We start from the raw sequence: 17,314 nt of genomic DNA on the forward strand, positions 1-17,314 counted from the left end.
AAATGGACAGCTGAAGCTTTTTATAGCATGGATGTACCCATAGAAACATAGAGCTGGAAGGGACCTCAAGGGTCAGTGGGCCAACCCCCAGCACAATGCAGGACATTCACAGCTACCTTCCCCTCCCCACTCCGCAGGATTGGCCAGGGATCCTGGAGGTTGGTTTTTTATTTATTTATTTTTGTTTTTTGCCTTCCTCTGGGCATAGAGCAAAGATCACTGGGGGAAGAGGGGTAGGTAGTTGTGAATTTCCTGCATTGTGCAGCGGGGTTGGAATAGAAGACCCTTGAGGTCCCTTCCAGCTCTATGTTTCTATGTTTCAGGGTCACACAGGGCCAATTCTTAAGCCAAACCAATTATGAGGCACAGCAAAGGCTCAGCTGACCCCCAGCCATTGGGGGCATGGGTGGTCACCTCATCTCCTGCACAATGCAGGAAATTCACAGCTACCTTCCCTTCCCCACTCCCCCAGATAGGCCAGGGATGCTGGAGTTTTGTTGCCTTCCTCCGGGCATAGAGCAGGGATCACTGAGGGAAGGGGGGTAGATAGTTGTGAATGTCCTGCATTGTGCTGGGGGTTAGACTAGATGACCCTTGAAGTACCATCCAGCACTATTTCTATGTAAGGGCCAGTTGGAGGACTTGAGATCCCCTTAGCTGGAAGCTCTGCAGAGCTGAATTAGGGTGTGGGGTGTGGTACTGACTGAAACTGGTGGGCCTGAGCTTGCACATGAGCGGGAGACCCTGTTCTGCAGAGCTCCCATTACCAAAACTGATGCTACTGCTGTTTATTATTACAGAATCCCCAGCAGAGTGCCAGGCGCTGTACCGCATTTTATAATCTGCCTAAAAAGTAATGAGATGCCTAAGTAAGACTGCTGACCGGCCTGGTGACTCATGGGCTGGGACTTATGAGTTTATTTATCTGTTTCTTCTTTTTCGTTTAAGAGCTTAGTTGGATATGATGTGCCAATTTGGCAAATGGATTTTCTTTTCTGCTCTTCTCCCTCCCTCTTTTAAATAATAGTGAGACCTGGAGGATGAATCACACTTTCTATTATTTATAACCAGCTAATTTGTGATATGTGGCGGATTACTTTTTCTTTTCCTTTTGGCAGATAGATCAATAGAGTTGCCAAGTGCCCGGTGGTGGCGGGTAAAATCCCGCCAATCCACCAGGCTGCCCGCCGGCAAGCTGATGGCCGGTGGGCACTGCAGGCACGCGTGTACACACGAGTCACTTTCAGGTAAACCAGAAAGTGATGCGGATGCTCTGGGAATCTTGGAGAAAACTATGGAAACTATAGCACCGCGCACTACAGCCACGGTCCCAGAAAGCTCTTGCCAATGGAACTACGGGGCCTGGCAAGCCTATAGATCAACCTGATTCTGGGCAGTTTTTCCATCACAGGGCCACAGATCTTGCTGTGGGAGCTGCAGATAATGGCCTTTTATGCAGGGACGTTTCCCTGCGGTCACCCCCACCGACAGCTTCAGGGTTTCCTTTGGATTATGCATGCCATTTCTGCCTGTCAGAGGTTGCCTCACTTTCCCCACACATTTCGCCCGCATTTTCCAGATGTTGTTTTAACCAGAATCTGGAAAAAGTGGGCGAAACGCGTGGGGAGAACGAGCCGACCTCTGATGGGCAGAAAAGGCATGCATTATTGAAAGGAAGCCCTGAAGCAGTCGGTGGGGGTGACCACGGGGCAACGCTCCTGCATAAAAGGCCAGAGTCCATCCTCCAAAGCAGCCATTTTCTCCAGGAGAACTGATCTTGGTCATCTGGAGATCAAGTTGTAATAGCAGGAAGCTTCCAGGTTGCCACCTGGAGGTTGGCAACCCTGGCTCAGGCCTAAGCGGGCCTGCCAGGGACTGCCCATGCAACAGACAGCTAGGAGTGAGCTGCACCTCTCACGGGGGCGTCAGTGCCCTCCTGGCTGAGCTGCCACAAACATTCACTGGTGTGGCACGGCCACAACACTGGCCTTACTTAAAGCAAAGATAGGGTTGCCAGCTCTGGGGTGGGAAATACCTGGAGATTTTTGGGGCGGAGCCTGAGGAGGGCAGGGTTTGCAGAGGGGAGGGGCTTCAATGCCATAGAATCCAATTGCCAAAGCAGCCATTTTTTTAAGGGAAACTGATCTCTATCAACTGGAGATAGGGTTGCCAGGTCCCTCTTTGCCACTGGCAGGAGGTTTTTTGGGAGGAGCCTCAGGAGGGTGGTGTTTGGGGAGGGGAGGGTCTTCAATGCCATAGAGTCTAATTGCCAAAGCAGCTATTTTCCCCAGGTGAACTGATCTCTATCGGCTGGAGATCAGTTGTAATAGCAGGAGATCTCCAGCTAGTACCTGGTGGTTGGCAACCCTAAGCAAAGACCAGGCATGCTTGCTTACTAGCAAGGCTGTCCAGGGCAGCTGTCAGTTCTCCAGGGAAGGTTTTTGCAATGGGCTGGTGCCGGACAGACTTTGTAGCTGTGTTGGGGCGTGGCTTCCTTCCCGTCTGTACGTCTCAGCGCTTTGCTCGGAAGGGTAGTCAGTAGCCTTGCTGTTGCAAAAGGCTCACGAAGATCTTCTTTTTCCAAAAGCTTAAACGGGCGAAGGCCGTGGCCTTGGCTGGGGCTGGGTGGTTTGCTGCTTTAAGGCATGGGGGCCTACGAGGTGAACACTGGAATTATCCTTTAAAAAGAAAAAGAAAAGAACGGTCAGGCTTGTAAGTGCCTCTTTTAGACTGGCTGAGCCTGAAACCTGTGGAAATCGGCCACACTCTAAAGGGCATGGGTTGGATTCGTACATTTTGCTAGCAACTCTCCCCCATGCCATCCCCGCCCTTTCGGAGTTTCATGCCACAGTTCCATCAGCGAGGCAAACTGGTTTAAGCTGAAACTGAACTCTAAGTGGCACATAGCTGGGCCCAAAGTGGAAAGCATTCCCTGATGGTAGGGGAAAAATACTCTGCTCTAAAAAGCCCAGGGTGGTGATAGTGGGGAGGTCACTATAAAAATCATGATAGCAGCCCTGCAACGCGAAAGCCAGTTACTAACAGCTCGCGTTGGTCGCTGAGGAAGGCTCTTGTTAAGCCGAAACAGAAAGACTACCGGACTTCTGTTTGAATGGAGAATTGACCATCTTACCTTTTGCACGACAAGATACTTTATACAGCTAAAAAAGACTGATAAAAGGACAATGTACCTATGTTTTTGTGTTCTTTGTAACTTATGGTTAAGGTTGTTAACCAAGTTCACAGTACATAGTGTATATGAAATTGGAATAACACTATTGAAAGGAGATTTATTTATCCAATTATTTTGCATTTGTTGCTGGTTTGAACTCCATGTGGTAGCTGGAACTGTTCTTCAGTTCACCTGGAGAAAATGGCCACTTTGGAAGGGGAGCTGTATGGCATTATAACCCACTGAAGTCCCTCCCCTTCCCAAGCTCCATCTTTCTCAGGCTCCACCCCCAAATCTCCAGGTATTTCCCAACCCAGAGCTGGCAACTCTATCTCCAGGTGACAGAGATCAGTTCACCTGGAGAAAATGGCCAGTTTGGACTCTTTGGAATTATACCCCATTGAAATCCCTCCCCTCCCTAAACCCCGCTCTCTTCAGGCTCCACCCCTAAAATTTCCAGGTATTTCCCAACATGGAGCTGGCAACCCTAAAGGTAGGTAAGGCTGAAAGATGGCAACTAGCCCAAGACTGCCAAGAGAGCTTCGTGGCAGGTAGGGTTGCCGACCTCCAGGTTGTGGCTGGAGATCTCCCACTATTCCAGGTGACAGCTATCAGTTCTCCTGGAGAAAATGGCCATTTGGGCAATTCGACTCTATGGCATTGAAGTCCCTCCCCTCTCCAAACCCTGCCCACCTCAGGCTCCGCCCCCAAAAGCTCCAGGTATTTTCCAACCTGGAGCTGGCAACCCAACGTGCTGAGTGACCTTGAGCCAGCCACACACTCTCAGCTTGGACTAGGGTTGCCAGGTCCCTCTTCGCCACCAGCGCGAGGTTTTGGGGGCAAAGCCTAAGAAGGGCGGGCTTTGGGGAGGGGAGGGGCTTCATTGCCATAGAGAACAATTGCCAAAGTGGCCATTTTCTCCAGGTGAAATTATCTCTATTGGCTGGAGATCAGTTGTAATAGCAGGAGATCTCCAGCTAGTACCTGGTGGCTGGCAACCCTAATCATGAAATAAAATGAGGCTGACCTCAGTGTCCGCCCTGGCTATCCAGGCCATAATGGTTCGAGTAGCCCCACGTGCCCCACTAACCCACGTGCCCGTCCCAGCAGTGGCCTGTAGCACCAAAAGCACGGGTCCTCCTTCCGGCGCTTGATTGTGGCTCTTCCGAGAGATGACTGGTGGCAGAAACACGGCCCCTCTGTGCCCCCATCTCCCCCCACACACCCCATCACTTTTCCTTCCCGTTTCATTTCCACCAATATTTGGCAGCTCTCGCCTGGCTGAACTCAGCACTTGAGCGCAGCTGAAAATTCTCCATTGTGTGCTCTCGGCCCCCCGCCCTGCCCAATTGGGTTGCCATGGTGCTAAGTGGCTGGTGGCATGAAGCAATCAGCAGCCCGCCTGCCTGCCAGAGAAGATGCGAGGGGATTGTGGAGCGGGTGGCGGCAGCGGAGGCTGCTGCAGCGTGAAATTCTTCGAAATCATACTTTGCGCGGGCACCGCCCGAGCCTTCGCTGCTGCTGTTTAACTGGGACAGGCGGAGGCTGGAAATTTAGAGGGTATTAGGACAAATGATGGAGGTGGGAGAGAGAATGTTTGCCCTTCTGTCTTATGGGGGCCCCAGCCCCTCTAGGGTGGCCAGGTCCCCCAGGCCACTGGCTGGGGATGGGGGTAGGGTTGCCAGATCCAGGTTGGGAAACTCTTGGGATATTTATGCATGGGAGGGTTTTGCCTTGGATTTGCCTCTCTCTAGATCAGTGGTTCTCAACCTGGGGGTCGGGACCCCCAAGGGGGTCGGGAAGTGTTTTCTGGGGGGTCACCGCCACTGTCCTGGGACAGCCCCCATCCCGGGCTGTCCAGGAGTAACCCAGACGCCCTGTAACCCTGATCAGTCCACGAGGGCAGGGAAGACCTCAAGCAGAGAGGCGAGGAACTGGCCAACTGACATCCAGAAGGAGCCGGGCTGCAGAGACGCGGCGCCGTGCCGCCGCACACCAGCTGTAGCCCCGCCACCCAGCTGAGAGGCGGGTGGGCCAGCCCTGGGCGCGGTCGCACCTGCACTGGGAGGATGACGTGGCAGGATGTGTGGGAGGCCGAGGAAGCACCCCTGGCTCGGCCAGTTCAGGTCTCAGAGGAGAAGAGGGCGGTCCCCCTTGAGGCCGCTACAGCCACGTTGTTTTCACTTTTAGCCACGTTCGGGTGGGGCGGGAGCTTCAGCCTGGAATCCAAGTGCGCATGTCTGTAGTGTGGCTTTGCTTTTCTGCCCTGAGTCATCAGCTCTGGCAAGGCCAAGGGGGAGAGAGTCGAGGTGCATGCGCAGTTCGGGATTTCCCCCTCGAGAGCGCAGGTTCGGTGAGGCGCAGAAGGAGCGGTGACTGGCGGAGGGGAGAAAAAGGCACGAAAAGTCCGAGCGGGATAAGCGGCCCTCGGCTCTTTCCTGGCCCTTCGCTCTCGTGAGGTGATTAAACGGAGCTCCGCTTTGAGGGATAACTGCAGTCCTGTGCACAAGCAGTGTCCCAGTCACAAGAGAGGGGGTTTCCTCGCGAGATCCCCGGCCTGCTCGGAAGAGTTTTTGGGGAGAGAGGGGAGGACAAGGAACGCAGTGCATGCTCACTCTTTCCTCCGTGCCAGGAAAGGTTGCCTCGCCACAGTCACAGCCGCTGCGCAACAGGTGGTAGTACCGTTTGCTTGTTTGTTTTAAACTTTAAAATTTAAAGTAATTATATGTATGGATACCCTGGACTGCCAAAAAAACAAATGTGTTTTCTTTATCCTATTGAAAATGTCATTTATGCAAATTTATGCAAATTTATGCAAATGTGACGAGGGTCGCTGGTTACTTGGCAATTGTAAAAGGGGTCGCGACTCAAAAAAGGTTGAGAACCACTGCTCTAGGTACATATTTTCCCCATCCCAATTCTCAAAACTCTGCATGGGGGCTTATTTTTGAGTTTTGAGAATTGGGATGGGGAAAATGCATCCAGAGGGAGGCAAATCCAAGGCAAAATCTCCCGTGCATAAATGGCCTTGGAGATTTGGGGGTGGAGCCTGGGGAATCTCAGTGGGGAACAATGCCGTAGAGTCCACCCTCCAAAGCATCCATTTTCTCCAGGGGAACTGGAGACATGCTGTAATTCCGTGGGATCTCCAGGTCCCACTTGGAGGCTGGCATCCCTAGCTGGTAACGGTAGCTCCTTTTCTTTCAAAAATTTAGAGGCAGCTATAGAGTCACCGGATGTTGTAAACCCAGGTTTCACTACCAGAATGCCCCTTTTGACAAGCTTGCTTGCTTCTTTCTTTGTTTAAGCAAACGTTTTAATGTCCCTTTTCTCCCCAGAGGTACCCAAAGCAACTTACAAAGAGGAATGAGTTCCCAGTTTCAAACCCAGGTCCACCAAGCTGATTATCACAGATCCCAGACTAAGGGCCAAGAAACTCTAAGAGCGCCTGACTCTGGCCCCTATTAGGGTTGCCAACCTCCAGGTGGGGCCTGGAGACCTCCTGCTTTTGCAGCTGATCCCCAGACTACCAAGATCTGTCCCCCTGGAGAAAATGGCTGCATTGGCAGGTGGATTCTATGGCATTGTATCCTGCTGAGGCCCGTCCTCTCCCCAAACCCTCCCCTCTCCAGGCTCCAACCCGGAGCTGGCAGCCCTAAAATATCTGTGGAAAGAAGATGGGGGAAAGCAAGCTAGATGGGCCTTAGCTGCTGCCAACCTAGGGTTGCCAGGTCCCTCTTCACCACCAGTGGGAGGTTTTTGGGGCAGAGCCTGAGGAAGGGGTTTGGGAAGGGAAGGGACTTCAATGCCATAAAGTCCAGTTGCCAAAGCGACCATTTTCTGCAGGTGAACTGATCTCTATTGGCTGGAGATCAGTTGTAATAGCAGGAGATCACCAGCTAGTACCTGGAGGTTGGCAACCCTGTGCCAGCCGCCTGTAGCAACCCCCCTCCATGGGCAAGTTGCAATTAAGGGAAAAAATTAATTTTTTTCTTTCTCTAGATTTAACAGCCATTGACTATTCATCTGCCATTTCACGCTTTAGAAAAGGGAATATGTACATTAATTTTTCTTGATACTATAAAGAGAAAAGTTGCCACATCTCTCATGCAATTCACTGATCTACTTGATAGCAGACAATGCAGTATCCGCTTCTCAGAAAGTGTCATTCGCTGTTTTATCCAGGGAGTGATAAGTTTATTTAGTGCAATATTATTTTGTGAACATGCTAAAACAATGTAGACTAGGGAGTCCACTTGATCCAGACAAAGTGGGCATTTCCAGCTTTGTTTAGTCAGTTTAAACAACATATTGACTTTGGAAAAGCAGTAAAATAAAACATGTATCTTTAAGGAAGGAAACAGAAGAGAGATTTAACTTTTTCACTCCTGTGGGGAAACAATACGATATGATAAAGTTAATTGTTTGTGGCCAAAGGCCACAAAACCCAGTCATAAATAATAACGTTAAAACAGTCTGACCAAAAAAAATCTAGTAATTAAACGCATTAAACACCCTGGGGAAACTAACCCTTCATTTCCCATTTCTTCCATTATTTTTTTTTTCCATTTAGGAGTGGCATTGACATTGCTTTTGATTGGACTGGGTCAATTTTGTCAGCATCCCGGTTGTCTCATATGGCGGATGGGCTTTTGCCTCTGGGGGAAGACTTTAAACTTTGCTGAGCGGAGTGGCAGGAAATGGGAACCGCAATTAGGAAAACAGAAACAGAAGCCTTTCTCTCTAGAGCTTCTCCCTGCCCATTATATTCCTCACTGGCTACTTACTTGTCCAGTTCAAGGTGTTGTTTCTTACCTTTGAAGGCCTTTATAATGTGCAGCCCACATAGGGATGCCAGCCTCCAGGTGAGACCTGGGGATCCCTTGGAATTATCTCTCATCTCCAGACTACAGAGATCAGTTCCCTGGAGAAAATGGATGCTTTGGAGGGTGGACTCTATAGCATTGCACCCCACTGAGGTCCCTGTCCTCCTCAGGCTCCATCCCCAAATCTCCAGGAGTTTCCCAGCCTGGATCACACCCCATTCCCCACCAGTGGCCAGAGAGTATCTGGCACTCCTAAGGCAGACAACGGAAATCTGGTGCAAATCGAGGGATTTTGTCTGTGTTGGGCCAGCTACGTTCTTTTTGCCTCCACCCATCTATCAACATAACGGCAATATGACCTGTCCTTTTAAAAAATAGAGTCAAGACCCTCTCAGCCCCAACCTCCACAACACCACCAACCCAGTGTGGTGTAGTGGTTAAAAGCGGTGGTTTGGAGCGGTGGAGTCGGGTTTGATTCCCCACTCCTCCACATGCGCGGCGGAGGCTAATCTGGTGAACTGGATTTGTTTCCCCACTCCTACACAGCAAGCCAGCTGAGTGACCTTGGGCTAGTCACAGCTCTCTTAGAGCTCTCTCAGCCCCACCTACCTCACAAGGTGTCTGTTGTGGGGAGGGGAAGGGAAGGTGATTGTAAGCTGGTTTGAGTCTCCCTTAAGGGGTAGAGAAAATGGCATATAAAAACCAACTCTTCTTCTTCTTCTATCAAGAAGAATTCCCTGGATCTTGGGACAGCTGTGCTTTTTAGTAAATAACATCCCCCCTGCCTGGCATTGTTGGGATAGGGCAGACTGCTCATCTAAATGAAAACAGGAATATATGTGATGTATAGTACCGCCTAGTGTGGCAAAGCAATTTAGCTTGCATGAAAAGGTTACGTAAGAGGCAGAAAAGCCAAGGGATTATGTCAACCAGGAGACAGATCCGTCAGTGCAACAGGGGATGGCTGTTATGTTCATTTTCTTCCCCTCCTGGGTGTGAAAGTGGAGAGAGAAGGAGGAAAATGGGGTTCCTGTGTACAGATCTACTTTCCAGATGTTCTAATAATAAATACTCCTTTTGCAAACAGCTCAAACCAGCTGTTGCGCAGCACAAGATGATCTGAAATATGACAGATCAGACTGATTGGCAGTTTGTCGGTCTTTGCACATGTGTGCACGCGCACAAAGTACAGCAAAGCAAAGCACATTGAGGCTGGTTGATCTGGAGACCTGGATGGTGTTTTCCCCCCTCCGTCGAGTCAAAGTTGGGAAGAATGTATGTATCACTGGTCATGGTGCAGCATATTTATCCCTGTTAATTGGGTTTTGCAGGGTTTTGTAGTACTTCAGAAACCTGCAATGCCTGTTTGACAAGAAGTGGCGGAAGAGGGACAAAAGAGGTGTCTGCCACAGGTAACAAGGCCTCAACTGTTCCACCATTATTGCTTTTGCTTCTCCCTGAACTACCATGATCATTGTGGTCATGTGACGATGCTGGGGATTATTTTTTTGATAGCTCTTGCTATTCAGAGATCCCCAGTCCCCAAGTTTTCTTGCATAAAAACGATGACCATTAAACAGGAGTCTACTTGTAATGTAGACATGTGTCAGGTCTTTGCTACCTTTGGAGTAGGGGTTTGGCAATTGCAGGCCAGGGGCCGGCTTCCTGTTCTGGCTGCTAGTCAAGGCCAGGTTCTGGCTGCTAGTCAAGGTTTTGTTCCCATGCTGCAAATCCTGTGTACTGTTTATCACAGATGTTATGACTGCGATTCTCTGGGAACTGTTATCTTGTAGTTACTGCACTGTGGTTTCACTTTGTTTCACTTTCTTGCCTAGAATGCTTTTATACTGTAACCTACCTGCATAGACCCCAGTAGTAACCTCTCCTGCATGAGAGGCAGTCAGCTTCTTTTAAATCTGTTTGCTCCTAATAAATTAGCATTGCTTAGGATCACCTGCCTGAGCGTGTCTGTTTATGGGATGCTAGGGATGGACGCCTGAGTCTGACAACATGCTCTTTGAAAGGGCACTGTTTGCCCCAAGGGATTCGTTGTCTGTGTAACTTTGAACATAAAATTGTTTCTCCTCACGGAGCTGAGGTGCTGTAAAGCCATTATGTTTCGCTCAACCTTCTGTAGCTTCCCTTTTACGGGTCACACAGACTGAGCTGGGTGGTCTTTTTAGAAATCACAAGCTCCGGGGCTCCGGCCGGTGTCCTGCTCAGCTTTCTTCATGCCTTAAGTTTTCACCTCTGTCCTCAGCTGGCTCTCTTTGTGCCTCAGTTTTCTCACAGCCAGCATTTCCACAGGGAGAAGCTCTACCTCTGCTCTTACCCTCTCCTTCAGCATCCCTGAGGGATTGGTGCCTAGTGCTGTTTTCTATGCGGTCCCTGGACAACCTCATCACATCCTAGGCCTTTCAGGACCACATAAAAACTGAAATGGCCAGCCTGGGCCTGCCTCTGCAGCCTCGAACTTTCTTCTCCCAGCCAACCCCCACAATGCCAACTGCTGGTCTGGTATTTCTGCTTGGATGTCTCATCTCAAATGCATTACACCCAAATCTGAACTTCTTGAGGAGTTCCTCTCCTAGGGTTGCCAGCCTCCAGGTAGTAGCTGGAGATCTGCTATTAAAACTGTTCTCCAGCCGATAGTTTACCTGGAGAAAATGGCCACTTTAGCAATTGGACTCTATGGCATTGAAGTCCCTCCCCTTCCCAAACCCTGCCCTCCCCCAGACTCCACCCCCAAAACCTCCCACTGATGGTGAAGAGGGATCTGGCAACCCTATCCTCTCCTCAGTTGCTCAGTGACTGGCAACTTCACCATTAGGGAAATTAAGGGACCAATCCACCCCGTATAGTTTAAAAAGTTGATGATAATGGGAAGAAACATCATTCTTATATTTTGATCAAAACTAGGGAACACGGTAGGAACTATTCCATAGTTTGAAACACAACACAAACCTGCACTTCTCTACAGAGAATTCCTGCCTCATCAGCCTTTTCTGCATGGCTGTTTCCCTCGCCGTCACCCCTCCGATGACTTCGGGTCCTTGTTTGGATTATGCATGCCGTTTCCGACTGTCAGGGGTCGCCTCGCTCTCCCCCTGCCTTTCCCGGGGTTTTCAGGGACTTGTTTTATCTCAAATTTTAAAACACGGGCAAAACACAGGAAAACGCAGGAGGACAGCGAGGTGACCTCTGACGTTGGAAACAGCATGCATAGTCAAAACAAAGCCCCGAAGTAGGCGGAGAGGTGACTGCGAGAGAAACAGCCATGCATAAAAGGCCTCTGTCTACTGGAGTTCTTTGAGAAGGTTTTAACAAACACTGCGACAAGGGTGATCTGGTCGACATTATGCACTTCCTGCTCCAAAAACTCCAACAAACATCTCTCCTAAGGTTGCCAGGTCCCTCTTCGCCACTGGGGGGAGGTTTTGGGGGCGGAGCCTGAGGAGGGGCGGTTTGGGGAGGGACTTCAATGCCATAGAGTCCAATTGCCAAAGCTGCCATTTTCTCCAGCTGAACTGATCTCTGTTGGCTGGAGATCAATTGTAATAGCAGGAGATCTCCAGCTATCACCTGGAGGCTGAGAAAACCAGTACAGGAGCAATGCTGATAACAATGCCAATATATTATAGCTACATATACACTTTACAGTATGTGGTAATGAAACCACCAACCACACATACATTCAGTACAACAGTGGATGTGCAAAAATTCCACAGTTAATTTGAAATATAAATTCTATCAGGTAAGTATCAAGTGAGTCCTTTGAAATAACAATCTTGATCTTTTCTCGAAACAGATGCTGCAAGATGAACAGTCAAGGAGAATACGATCGTTTCAGCATTGCTCCTGTACTGGTTTTCTCATCCTCCTGATAATAGTACAAAGGTGTCTTTTTTTCTCCATCACCTGGAGGTTGGCAACCCTAATCTCTCCCACTTCCCTTTAGACAAGTTCCTCACGAAACACTCCTGAATAGGTTTACTCACCGTGGGACAATAGGAGAGGATTAAAAATTAGTTAAATGTCAGGAAGCAGAGAGTAAGAATAAATGGGCAGCTCTCACAGTGGAGGGAAAGAAACAGTGGGGACCAACAAGTATTGGTGTTGGGACTGACAGTATTTAATTTACTCCTTTTAGCGACCACCTGTGCGACTGTGGAGACAGGGAGTTGAAACTTTCGATCACCTGATCCTCTTTTGTAAGAAATGGGAAACAGGGAGAACCCGATGGATTTTGCCTATTTTAGTAAAGTGCAGCCTTTCGTTAAAACCATGGATTATATAGTTTCTTTTATCAGATCTAGACTCAGATACTGAGAAAGTACATCAGATAGCGAAATACCTAGCACATGTAATGGCCCAAAAGCTGTCAAATAGCTCGGAATAACGCAAGTTTACCCTGCTCCACAGGTGGATAAAATATTTTATTAATTGTGTTTATTCTAAAATTGTAAAACTGTTCATTTCTCTGTTTTATGTATTATGAATGCTTAAGACTTTGTCAATGAGCAATAACGATTAATCTAATTTTTTAAATTTTTGTTAATAAATAATCTGGAATTGTGGGCAAGCAGGTGCAGCAGTCAAGTTTGGGAATGATACCAAATTATTCCAGGTGTTGAAAACCAGGGTGGATTGTGAAGAATCCACAGGCGGATCTCTGAAGTGGATAAGCGGACAACAGTGTGGGAAACGAAACTTAACATATGTGTAAAGTGAAGAACAATGGAGCAAAAATCTTAAATTTGGATATATGCTGAGGAAGTTTGAATTGGCAGAGAATGAACAAGAAACAGATCTTGAGGTTATGGTGGACAGCATGATGAAAATGTGTACTGAGAGTGCAGCAGGAAGAAAGGTTATAATTCTTTATTTAGCCAATTTATTTATTAAATAGATATGGAAAGTGCCTTCAAATCACAGCTGACTTAGGGTGACCTATAGTGTTTCCAAGGCAAGAGATGAACAGAGGTGGAATGCCATTGCTTGCTTCTGTGTAGCAACACTGGACTTCATTGGTGGTCTCCCATCCAAATACTAATGAGAGCTGACCCTGCTTAACTTCCAAGATCTGATGAGATTGGGCTAGCCTGGGCCATCCATACTATGGTATTTCCCATTACTATGTATGAATGTGAAAGTTTTGCAATGAAGGGGATCTGATCTAGAGGAGGGACTGTGGTTCAGTGGTAGAGCATCTGCTTGGCATGCAGAAGGTCCCACTCCCAGGTCCAATCCTCGGCATCTCCAGTTAAAGGGACTAGGCAAGCAGGTGATGTGAAAGACCTCTGCTTGAGACCCTGGAGAGCCGCTGCTTGTCTGAGTAGACAATACTGACTTTGATGGGCCAAGGATCTGTTTCAGTATAAGGCAGCTTCATGTGTAGGGGAGGGGCTGTGGCTCAGTGGTAGAGCCTCTGCTTGGTATGCAGAAGGTCCCAGGTTCAACCCACGGCATCTCCAGTTAAAGGGGCTAGGCAGGTAGGTGATGTGAAAGAGCCCTGCCCAAGACCCTGGAGAACCACTGCCGGTCTAGGCAGACAATACTGCCTTTGATGGACCAAGGGTCTGATTCAGTATAAGGCAGCTTCATGTGTTCATGTGAAGAAGGTTGACAGGAAGAAAATTGATTCATTTGAAATGTGGTGTTGGATGAGGTATACCATGGACCTCCAAATCATGCCTGAATACTCCCTAAAAGCTAAAATTACTAAACTTAGGCTATCCTACTTTGGTCACATCATGACGAGACAAGATTAACTGGAAAAGACAATAATGCCAGGAAAAGTTGGACACAAAATGCAATGGAATGACTCAAAGGAAACCTTGGGCATCACTTTGCAATACCTGAGCAAGGCTGTTAATGATAGGACATTTTGGAGCTCGTTAATTTATAGGGTGGCCATAAATTGGAAGCGATTTGATGGCACACAACATACATTTATTTAGTTCATTTATATAAGCCTCTCCAGAGAGCTGCATATAAAAAGGCTTTCTGCTAAATAGTGATGTCAAATTATTCAGGATGGCGAAAAGCATGGCGGGTTATTACTCCACACGCTCCTTTGACATTAAAAAAGCAAAGTCCCTTTTTTCACTATCACTTACAATGTTGAATGCAAAATTGCCAATCTCGTTCCAAGGGTAAGAGGGTCTACAGCTAGTTACAAAACCTTCCACCCCTTTGCTAACCAAATAAGAGCTGGCTGCCCGTCCCCCCGTCCCTCCCCACTTCTCCTGCATTGCATTCTTTGCTTGTTCTGACCCTGGAATGCGTTCCTTCCTCGCCAGCTCCCTTCTCTCGCTGGATTCCTGCAATCTGACCAATGCATTATTAATGGCGCATTAAATGGCGGTTGGCTGAGGGCCGAGGGATGGCGCTAATCAGGAGCTAATTGAGGGAGAAATGAGATACTGTTCCCAGTCACCCGAGCATGGGGTACGCAGCAGCCGCCTACCAAAGGTGACCCCACTGCAGTATCTAAGCAGAGCTGATGGCTCCAATCAACCAGAGGGGCCCCTGGAGCACAGATGGACAGAATCCAGCTCCACCACCCCTCTATGAGCTGATTTTAACTCTGCTGTCCCATCCTGCTTTCTTTTTGCTTGCATTCAGGGATTATTGTTTGCTGGAGTTTTGCAATGGGATTTCATTTTCCCTTTGGCCGACCATAACATACATATTTGGTTGCCAATCTCCAGGTACTAGCTGGTAATCTCCTGCTATTACAACTGATCTCCAGCCGATAGAGATCAGTTCACCTGGAGAAAATGGCAGCTTTGGCAATTGGACTCGATAGCATTTAAGGCCCTCCCCTCCCCAAACCCTGCCCTCCCCCAGACTCCACCCCAAAAACTTCCCGCTGGTAGCAAATAACAGAGTGCCCCTGAGGATGTGCAGAGCATGTTTCCTTTGCTACCAAACGGCTGCTCGCTGGCACTGTGCATCTTTTGATCAAAATGTGTGGCTTCCTCTCCATTTAACCTCTATCATTAACACAATGACTTTCGGATTGTGGTGTACAGAACTGTTCTGGAAATAGTGGGAGTGTACCTTGAAGGTGTCGTTTCTGTTTCTCTCCTCTGGCCTGACACTTCTAGCTTGGTGGCTGCAGTTAGCCCTGCATGCGCCAGGCTTGGTTCCCTGTAAGTAGCTGTTCTCTCTCGTTATCCTTGTAACCTCGTATTTCTTCTCCCATAAAGTCAGTTGAGACCTCCTGCTATCTTTGCATGAAGCCAGCGCTTCCCACAGATTTCAATTTGTACCAAGAGAATTGCTGAGTCCACGCTCCTTAAGGAAACTTTTGCCAGGAAGCACACTTTGCTCTAGGAGATGGAGCCTGCAGTTTGATTCATTTGCCCCAGTTCTCCATGTCTGTGTTCCAAATCTTGTTGCTCCCTAGGGTTGCCAGCAACTTGGAGGGGAAAAAATGTTTTGTCCCTTTAACAGAGGGTGAATGTGTAGAAATGGGTATTTGAAGCTTTTTATGAACTGGAGGTAACCACTAGGGTCACCAGGTCCCTCTTCACCATTGGTGGGAGGTTTTTGGAGGGTGGGTTTGGGGAGGGGAGGGACTTCAATGCTATAGAGTCCAATTGCCAAAGTGGCCATTTTCTCCAGGTGAACCGATCTCTTTCGGCTGGAGATCAGTTGTAATAGCAGGAGATCTTCTGCTAGTACCTGGAGGTTAATAACCAACAAAAACAAACATCTCTGTACTGTTACCATAGGTTAGGAAATTAGTACAAGAATATGCTGAGATCTGCAAAAGCAGTTTGTATTGGAAAACCAAACAAACAATAACAGCAAAGTGCTATATACAGAAGTGACAAATCACATTAGTGAAGTGCTATGTACATAAATTGCCGTAAGCATATACAGCAATCTACAATTGAAAAACGACTTGGATTGCAATTAATAGTTATTCAACGCTAGCAATCTCTATGGCTAAACTTGCTATAAATATGAAAATACTCCAATGATAATGAATGGAATATATATTATCTTTAGTTAAGTTAACTAAAGATAATATACAGCAATCTAGGCATATATTTTTCATATCCTAAATGCAGGTAGATGTTCAATGGATGTTCATATTACTGAAGAACAAGGTGGAATGCTGGGATACGATCGTTTCGGAGTCTTCTTCAGTCTCACATCTACACATAAAAGCACAATACACAATGTTCCAAACTATCCATAAAATAATGGTGAAATGTGAGTACCTGGAGGTTGGCAATTCTAACAAGAACCCATTAAGCCTCTGTTAAGAGAGCCAGTGTGGTGTTGTGATTAAGGTGTTGGACTAGGATCTGAGAAACCCAGGTTTGAAGACCCACGCTGCCATGTAGGGTTGCCAACCTCCAGGTGGCGGCTGGAGTAGGGTTGCCAGTTCCAGGTTGGGAAATACCTGGAGATGTTTGGGGAGGAGCCTGAGGAGGGCGAAGTTTGGGGAGGGGAGGGACTTCAATGCCATAAAGTCCAGTTGCCAAAGCGGCCATTTTCTCCAGGTGAACTGATCTCTATTGGCTGGAGATCAGTTGTAATAGCAGGAGATCTCCAGCTAGCACCTGGAGGTTGGGAACAAAATAAAGTACCAAACAACGACTGGAATGCAAACACAGATTTAGTGCAGATTTAGTGCAAGTGAGACATCAGTGCAGAAAGTGAAACAATGACAAACATCACAATACAATTTTAGAATACATTGCTCCCAACGGAGTCTTCAATGAGAACGTCTAAGACTCTTTGCAATGGTCCCAAGGACTTCATATAAGAAGCAAAAAGCAGAACAGGTCAGATCGTAGTCGAAACGCAGTCCAGATTAACTTGACGTTTTCACCACCGCAAAGGCGGCTTCATCAGCAATTCAAGCTGTAGCTTGAAGAACAGTAGCACGAGGAAGAGGCAGCCTGACAAGGGATGGGTAACTGGTGGCACAAGGAGAACAAGGCTTCTGAGAGTTTTATTTAGGAGCCTTGTCTCCTGATACCGAACAGAATTGCTGATGAAGCCGCCTTTGCGGTGGTGAAAACGTCAAGTTAATCTGGACTGCGTTTCGACTACGATCTGACCTGTTCTGCTTTTTGCTTCTTATATGAAGTCCTTGGGACCATTGCAAAGAGTCTTAGACGTTCTCATTGAAGACTCCGTTGGGAGCAATGTATTCTAAAATTGTATTGTGATGTTTGTCATTGTTTCACTTTCTGCACTGATGTCTCACTTGCACTAAATCTGCACTAAATCTGTGTTTGCATTCCAGTCGTTGTTTGGTACTTTATTTTGTTCCCGATTCCCGTATAAG

Source organism: Euleptes europaea, chromosome 18 (genome assembly GCF_029931775.1).
Source record: "Euleptes europaea isolate rEulEur1 chromosome 18, rEulEur1.hap1, whole genome shotgun sequence".
In the NCBI taxonomy this organism is placed as follows: Eukaryota; Metazoa; Chordata; class Lepidosauria; order Squamata; family Sphaerodactylidae; genus Euleptes; species Euleptes europaea.